At 41.9% G+C, this 9,374-nt stretch overlaps 1 non-coding gene across 1 annotated transcript; it reads left to right on the top strand.

Annotated features, from left to right (window-relative positions):
* Positions 1-455: 455 nt before the first annotated feature.
* Positions 456-539, top strand: Trnal-cag (transfer RNA leucine (anticodon CAG)). The gene has a single exon. It is a non-coding gene; the product is annotated as a tRNA-Leu (tRNA).
* Positions 540-9,374: the final 8,835 nt, after the last annotated feature.

Below are 9,374 nucleotides of genomic sequence, written 5' to 3'. Positions count from 1 at the left end.
TAATTGGCGGCTGTCGTGAGGAAGCTCGAACCACAACAGCGGGAGGCGGAGGACGGCGGCGGGCGGGCGGTGAGAGACGCGGGGAAAACCATCACGCTGGACTGAAAGCTGTGGTTAATACTGGAAAGCGACGTAACTACCGCTCGCCAGCCTTTAAGTGTACCATGCACAGGGGACCGCACCACGCCTCCTCCTGCTCCTCTTCCCTATACTGTTGTACGTTTCTCTCTGTAGATTAGATAGTGTACTCTTTCAAACAGCCTCGTAAGGGCCATTATGTCTGTTGAGGTTTGTTGTCACTTTGTGTTCCTCCTCCTCCTCCTCCTCCTCCTCCTCCTCCTCCTCCTCCTCCTCCTCCTCCTCCTCCTCCTCCTCCTCCTCCTCCTCCTCCTCCTCCTCCTCCTCCTCCTCCTCCTCCTCCTCCTCCTCCTCCTCCTCCTCCTCCTTCTTTAGGAGTCAGGATGGCCGAGCGGTCCAAGGCGCTGCGTTCAGGTCGCAGTCCGGTCTTCCGGGCGTGGGTTCGAATCCCACTCCTGACAATATATTTTCGAATGCAAAATAAGTAAATTTGCAGACGATATCAAAATAACAAGTAAAGTAACGTCAGCGTCTCAACAGTGTGACCCTCAATAAACTAACTAGCTGGGCAGAAAAATGGCAGATGGGATTCAATATAGAAAAAGTGTAAAGTTCTACATATCAGAAGCAACAATGTTCAAGCGAGATATTTAATGAATGATATGCCACCGTCAAACGCTGAAAAAGAAAAGATCTTGGTGTCGTTGTGCCAAAAGACCTAAACCGAGTCAACACTGCACAGAAACAGTAAAGACGGCAAATAAATAATTTAGGAGGGTTCATTGGAAGAACATTTGAATTTAAATCAGAAAAGTTTATACTTGCCTTATATAACTCACTGGTGCGCCCTTATCTAGAATACTGTGTGCAGTTCTGGTCACCACATTACAAAAAAAAAAAAAAAAAAAAAAACTAGAAAAGATACAGTGTAGTCACAAAGATGATTCCAAGATTGCGTAATAAGCCGTAAGAAAAACTATTGGAAGAACTAAACCTATTAAGCTTAACAAAGCGCAGGATAAGAGGAGACCTAATTGAAGTGTTCAAAATCTTAAAAGGACATAGTAACCTTGACGCTAATAAATATTAGCGTCAAGATTACTATGTCCTTATCACTGACTATTCTAAGCTGACAAGAAATAATAGCTTCAAGCTTATACCTAAGCGTTTTAAATTCCTCGAGACCAAGCATTTTCTTTAATCGCACAGTAAATATCTGGAATAAACTTCGTTCAGAAATCGTACACAGGAATTCTATTGAATCATTCAAAAATAAAATAGAGAAATATTTAAAAGCTAATCCCCAACAAGGTCTCTTCTTGTCCGAATAATTACTAAATTCACTAAGGTGACTCTTACAGACACCAGTTTTATTATCAATTGTTTTAATTTTCAGATAGGCGTATAGGGTTCACCGTAGGGTGAATAGTAGAACTTCCTTTCATCCTTTCCTATGAAAATTCCATGTCAGTTTTTCCAAACTGCATGGTACTTTTCCCATCTATTTCCATGCCAGCGCAAGCTGGAGTGAGTAGTAGGTAAGGAGGAGCCTTCTGCTGTGCTTTCTTGTCTCTCTTCCCTGTAGCGAGTTAGAAGTAGTTACCAAACAGCCTTTCAAGGACCAAAAGGTCTGTTGCTGTTTGGCGCTCCTTTGTATTCCTTTGTATTCCTCCTCCTCCTCCTCCTCCTCCTCGTATTCCTCTCCTTACCACTGCGCTATCCTTTAACATTTAGATTATTAATACAAATGTGCCTCGCTATTACTAGGTGTATTGTTTGTAATGCTTTGTCCTCTTACTCTTCGCTCACCCTCCCCCACGCCCTCCAGCACAGGTCGTGAGTACTGGGACGCGTCTGGTCTCAATCACTGGAGGTAATCACTGCGGGGAATTAGGAACATCTGGTGCTCGGTCAGTTTTCCTCCTTCTCAATTATCTTCAACTGATGTTATTGTTATTGTTATTGTTATTATTATTATTATTATTATTATTATTATTATTATTATTATTATTATTATTATTATTATTATTATTTGTTTTTATCGTTATTATTATCATTATCAGTAGAAGCAGTGTAGCAGTAGAAATAGTAGTAGTAATAGTAGTAGGAATAGTAGTAGCAGTATTAGTAGTAGTAGTAGTGATGGTGGTATAGTAGTGGTGGTGGTAGTAGTGATATTATATGATTATCATTATTGTCACTGTTATTCGTAGTAACCTCCATGGGCGCATAACTTCACTACTGAGAGGTCACAGCTTCGAATCTCCGACTGGCTGAAAATTAATCTGTCTTATCTCCTTCACCGCAACTTTTAATCAGCGCCCTGGGAACAGGTACCAGGCGTAGACCGAGAAGTTGTGACCTTTCTGCTCTACATGAGGGAAAGACCAATACTCCTATCCTCCTGTGCGTGTATGTGTGTGTGTGTGTGTTTATTTCAAGTAGAGTACATGGCAGCCTACTAGGAAATATACACACATCAATCCTCATCAAGTATCAACACAACGATGCCGGCAACTTGGAAGACCAGGCCTGGGATGATCATGATCAGACCACCCCGTGTATTTTTTTCAGGAGTTTGTTTCTCACCCGGGTCACAGTTTCCGACTCACACTGTTAGGTAAGCAGGTGAGCAGGGGCCAAACTACAAAGGAGCCACACCAAAGACTCCTGACCTGGCTCGTGAATCGAACCCGTGTGTGTGATGTTTTCAGAAGCACAAGGCACTGATAATCTGATTGCTAAGTGTATTCCAGTTATTTACCATTCTAATTTGACATTCAGTTTCTTTCTATCTCTTTTTAAATCTAACTTTATGAAGCTTTATCCGTTACTTCTAGTTCTATCCTGATTACTAAGCCTGGGAAATATGTTTATGAAATATGTTCCTTTATGTCAATGAAGTATCTCTATCGAAGGTTCTGTTATTTTACGTCTCTTCATTCTCTTCGTTAGTTAGTAGTGTGTTGTGAACCATCAATGAATCCAGCGTCGTGAGTTTCCATGTGCTTGGAGCCAAAGATATTTTCTTCGTTCTGGAATTGTGACTGCAGTGTGGGCTTTCTCCTACACAGTTCACATAGTTACCATTTAGTTGTGAGACACTGATGAGGACTTTAATGGGAGAAGAGTAATGTAATGATAATAATTTTAGCAAAAACTGCGTATAAGTGTAATGTTGCATCAAAAACACAAATAAAATATTTAATACACTGAACGCACACTTTGCAATATATCACTTAACATTTTTTGCACCAAACTAAAATTCTTGTAAAATATTCATAATGGTCGTAATTTTATCGCGAAGCTTTTGATTCCCGCGTTTTTTTTGCAGAACTTTCCTCGTCCAATGACACGACCTCCGCTACTGGGGTGTGTGTGTGTGTGTGTGTGTGTGTGTGTGTGTGATCGCAAGTCACCGGAACGGCACGCAACTCCTGCCGCCGCCGCAGTGTTATTGTTGCTGCTGTTGTTGTTGTTGTTGTTGTTGTTGTTGTTGTTGTTCATGATAATGATGTTCTTGTGGTATTTGTTGTTCTTGATGTTAAAGTAAAATTATTATTATTATCAGTATTGTTATTATTATTATTATTATTATTATTATTATTATTATTATTATTAGTAGTAGTAGTAGTAGTAGTAGTAGTAGTAGTAGTAGTAGTAGTTGTTGTTGTTGTTGTTGTTGTTGTTGTTGTTGTTGTTGTTGATGATGTTCTTGTGGTACTTGTTGCTGTGGTTGTTGTTCTTCTTTTTCCTGTGGTAGTAGTGGTGGTGTAGTTATTGTTATGACTGTTGTTGTTGTGATGATAACTATCACACTATAACAATGATAGTAACAACAGCAACAACAACAACAACAACAACAACAACAACAACATAAACTTGACAGATCTTTCCTGGGTAGCAACAGCCAAGCATGGAACACAGTGTGGAAATCAAGATACAGCAGACAGGATGCCCAGGCACTTCGCTCAGTCATTCTCAGTCGCCCCTTACAACTGCGACGACAGATGATGCTAGTAGCATTGGTTATGATAGTAATAGTCATAATAGTGGTAGTAGGAATAGTAGTAGTAATAGTAGTAGTAGTAGTAGTAGTAGTAGTGGTAGTAGTAGGTCTGTCCTTTTCTTATAATCTAAACTGGATACTTCACATCTCATCTCTAGCTAAAACAGCTTCCATGAAGTTAGGTGTTCTGAGACGTCTCCGCCAGTTTTTCTTACCCTTCCAGTTGCTAACTCTGTACAAGGTCCTTATCCGTCCATGTATGGAGTATACTTCACATGTCTTGGGGAGGTTCCACTCATACAGCTCTTCTAGACAGGGTGGAATCAAAAGCTTTTCGTCTCATCAACTCCTCTCCTCTAACTGATTGTCTTCTCGCCACAGTGCTGCATCTCTAGCTGTCTTCTACCGCTATTTTCATGCTAAATGCTCTTCTGATCTTGCTAACTGCATGCCTCCCCTCCTCCCGCGGCCTCGCTGCACGAGACTTTCTTCTTTCTTTCACCCCTATTCTGTCCACCTCTCTAATGCAAAAGTTACCCATCATTCATCCCTTTCTCTGGTAAACTCTGGAACTGCTTCTGTATTTCCACCTTCCTATGACTTGAATTCCTTCAAGAGGGTGGTTTCAAGACACTTATCCTTCAGTTTTTTACTACCGCTTCGGGGCCTATTCAGGGACCGGCATTTCAGCGGGCTTTTTTTTTTTTTTAATAAATTTTTGTTGCCCTTGGCCGGTGTCCCTCCTACATAAAAAAAAAAGTTGTTGTTGTTGTTCTTATGGCGGTTGTGGTGGTAGCAACAGCAGCAGCAGCAGCAGCAGCAGCGTATCAACAACAGCATTATAATGATACCTTTTATTCATTTGCCGTTATAACTTAGGCTTAACAGGGACTGCATGGTGGTTTGTACTAAAACGCGACTGTAAGGGAATACATATAACTTACTGTACTTTGCATTGCTCCGTGTGTGTTGTGGTTAATCCAGCTAAGAAGATAAGGCAAGATTGCTCCCCGCGCAGTGTGCCGCGCAGGGTGTCAAGCAGGGCCCGGGAATTAAATTTCACGGTCTGGGGATTGCAGCACACGGGGAGTGAATTCGGGCAAATTTCAGACAATTGAGCCAATTTCAGATAAAACCAGGCTATTTTTTTAAGATAATAAGGTTTATTTAGATAAATAAGACAATTTTGAAAGAAAATGTGCCATCTCAAAAATGAGTCGCGCAGTTTCGGTGTCGCTGAGAGCTGTGGTGGAGGGCTGCCTGCGTCACCAAGTAGCGGCGGCGTCCCTGGGGGCGGCGCGGTGATCCTTCGCCATTACCGGGTGAGACACTGCCGCCGCTAACTGCACTGCGGCATGCGACACCCGCCTCCACGCCCCACGGCTGCGAGGCCCGGCACTTTCTCGCCGTGCCACCATTTATGTGTAGCTTTACGAGTGCTTCTCTTCTGCCATCCCCATCTCTATTTAGCAGGCTCGAGGCATTGTTCGTTTTTATTTTTTTCTTTTGCATAGCATTATATTTTTTATACAAATGTTTTGATATGAAGATCAAAATATGAATTTTTGATATGAATATCTCACTGCGGGGTAACACATGATGTACTACTGCGGTCACTGTGTAGCTCGTGTGAAGGAGAGACGCTGGTGTGTCCATCCATTGTAGGTACACGAGTAAGGGTTCGTCTGTACACAAGAGTAGAGTCATAACAGTTCATTTAGATGCAATTTAATTATTTTCATTATTTCTTACGTTTGGTTTATTTCTTTCTTTCAACAGTCATACCAATACATGTTGGCATACATATGTGATGTGAGGCGCCACATGACCATAATGGTTGCATCCCATTAATCTCTCACTCAGTCAAACATCCGTCTTTAAAACGACTCACTGAAAGTTGATGGCGATGAGGGAGGTGAATATTTACTATCCTATGAATAATATAAAGATAATAAACACTATGAGGAGTCATCGTACTGCCCTTAAGAAGACTTTTAATATTGATACCGTAGCTGTTGTCTTGATATACCACAGTTGCACCACCCTCATCGCTGAAACTTGCGACGTGTGCTGCACGATGGCAAATTTCAAGGTCCTTTTATTATTATTCCCTGTGTCTTTCCAAGTGTTCAGTATATTCGATCGACCTCCTCGTTCAAAGGTCAGCCAATGTTGATTCTTTTCCCCGTTTGGTGTGTCATCTGCTTTTTGCACGCGTCTTGTTTCATAAAAGAAAACTGAACGGGTGTGGATCAAGGCACAGGCAGGACAATAAGGACATGTTCTGCTGTGTTTTTATTTCGGGATGGAGTCTGCACGCCACCATTCTGGACAAGACGGAAGAGGATGTGTGCTGTATATATATATATATATATATATATATATATATATATATATATATATATATATATATATATATATATATATATATATATATATATATATATATATATATATATATATATATATATATATATATATATATATATTTTATTTATTTATTTATTTATTTTTATTTAACCCTTTTGTAAACATAAGGTTTCAAAGTTCATGTTCTGAGTCTTCTCGTTGTTCGAATTTTTCTCTACTGCTGCATTAATTTTATGTATATAGAATAATTGAAAATGTTTTTGATGTGCATCAACATAAAATGGTTAATTTCCTGTGTGAATGCGCAGAAAACACGAATGATGCATTATTAAAGTGTTCACTGTGTTCCTCTGCTTACAGTTCCGTGTCACGCGTCTGTTGGGCGGAAACAAGACGGAGGTGCAGCACCGTAGACTTATTAATTGACAAGAAACTAATATCCGTCACTTAAACATTATACTTTTGTTGAAGATAATGTAATAAGAAAATACCGTTTGCTGCATCAAAAGATGAATTCAGAAAATAAAAAAAAAGATAAAAATCCCCCGCTCTTTTCCAGTGACTAGCCTGAGCGTACCTCAAATATACGTATCCAGTCACACCATTTTGACAGTGATGGTATTGTATCTACGTGCACCACGCTGGGCTAACATTACGGGATAAAATGATGGATTCTCTGCGCAAACAGGACGTAATTTATGCAAATAGCAAATACCGCAGCTCTCTTTCACGCGAAACGAGCTGCAGAGAGAAATTAGTCACGTGCAAAATTCATAAGAGGAAGGGATGTGAGGCAAAGGGCAGTAACACCAATCTTTATCACTTTACTGCGTGTCTCTAACTAACCTTCGTCAAGTTCAGTAAGGAATGTCAAATTAAGGACAAGCAGACCAGCACTGCCAGCGCCCTGCGTGTCGGTGCTCGGGGCGGGGACTCGCTGCCGCCCGCCAGCGTCTCCGTGGTGGTGTTCACGGCCTGCACTTCGATGTTAGTGCTGTCGTTAGTTTTACTGCGTGTCCTTGGCGGTCCTTCAAGTATCGCTTGCAGCGCTGGGCGGAGGCTGCGGTGAGGCGAGGCGAGGTGAGGGGAGGGTTAGGGATCAGGTGGCTAATTTGTAGCAAAATGTATCGATTACTTGTTTAGGTTAGGCATCAACTTCTGCACACACACACACACACACACACACCCACCATAAAAAAAGGACAGCTTCCCCATACACATATACATACATATGTAGATATTTGGAATTAACTAGAAGAGGTAACAGAGACCAGAAACGTACATGAACTGCATGAAAATCTGGTCAAAATGTACTATAGGCAGGAAGATAAGACCACCTGTGCAGCTCAAGTTCTGTACAGTACAATCAAATAGAGACAACAAGTAAACACACTGTCCCGTGCAGTCCTCACCAGGCTGGAGGGCACCGCCGCAACACAGCTTGGTGCCATCATTACTCGAGTCTTCACTACACGAGGACTATCAAATTTAAGAGACTATGAAGCCTTAAACTGAATAAACAAATAAGCAGATGAATCACGTCCCAGATCTGCCTGCTTATCACCACATATTTGAGTGGGTGTCCATCACGTGGCCTGCCGCTGTCTGTCTGTCTGTCGGTTTGTTTGTCTGTATTGCGTTCCTCTGGCTATTACATTTACTAACACAGAGACAGCCACTCAGACCCGCAGTCGTAGTTCATGCCACTCACCACAGCTCCCTTACTCCACACCACACTCTTACCACACTCCGCCACACCTACACACCACATCATCTATGCTCCCTCATACTCCTATCTCCACCACCTTCCCCCACGTCCCCACGCCCCTCTCCAGCCGCTAACTGCCGCTCATCATGAACCACCATAAAGCCAGTGACCCGGGACACCACAACACCACAACACCACACGACAAACCGCGACCCACCACTACCTGTCCGTTCGTCTGTCTGTCTCTCTGTCAGTCTTGCTGTTTGTATGTCTGCCTGATTAGTTGTTTGTGTGTTTGTTTCCTCCTCCTCCTTTCATTTTCTTCTAGTCCTCCTCGTCATTTTCGCCTTGTTCCTTGTTCTCTGTATTCTCGTCTCTTCTCCTCTTTCTCCTCCTCCTCCTTCTCCACGCCCTCTTCCTCGTTCTAATTATTATTCTCTATGTCTTTGTATTCTCCTCTTCCTCCTCCTCCACGTCGTCATCGTCTCAGTTTCCTTCATCCTCCTCCTCCTCTTCCTCCTCCTCAACATCATCATCATCATCATCATCATCATCATCATCTTTTCTTCTTCTTCTTCTTCTTCTCCTTCTTCTTCTTTTCTTCTTCTTCTTCTTCTTCTTCTTCTTCTTCTTCTTCTTCTTCTTCTTCTTCTTCTTCTTCTTCTTCTTCTTATCATCATCATCATCATCATCTTGTTCGTCTTGTTCTTGTTCCTCCTCCTCCTCCTCCTCCTCCTCCTCCTCCATCCTCATTCATCGGGTGAGTAGTCACGCAAGGATCACTACTTGGAAATCTTGTTCTTTTTATTGCGGCAAACATCAACCATTACCTTTAAAAAAAAAAAAATGTCAAGGTTTACGAGTGACGTGGAGATCGCACGTAAAGTCACTGCAATACATGGCGGAGAAAAATATAAAGCGTTGTTGACAATTCACTTGCTGTAAATGGCACGTGAATTATAACGTGGATGAACTGAAGGTGTTGAATTGGGGATTAACAAGTATCACGTTAAATAGTCAATGAATGGTGCTCAACTCTTCTTCAGTGACAATCAGTAATTCCCCTCTCCCAGGCTGAACACACTCCGGAGTTCTGTGTCACCTCCGTCAGTTTTCTCCTCTTCAGAGATGCTGACTCACTGTAAGAGCTTATCCGGTTTCTACAGATGGCGGCAGCTTCATTCACTTCACAGCCTTGTCAAGTAGAAT

Source organism: Scylla paramamosain, chromosome 4, assembly GCF_035594125.1.
Source record: "Scylla paramamosain isolate STU-SP2022 chromosome 4, ASM3559412v1, whole genome shotgun sequence".
Lineage (NCBI taxonomy): Eukaryota > Metazoa > Arthropoda > Malacostraca > Decapoda > Portunidae > Scylla > Scylla paramamosain.
The sequence above is the reverse complement of the archived record's forward strand: the minus strand, read 5'-3'. Positions and strand labels throughout refer to the sequence as shown.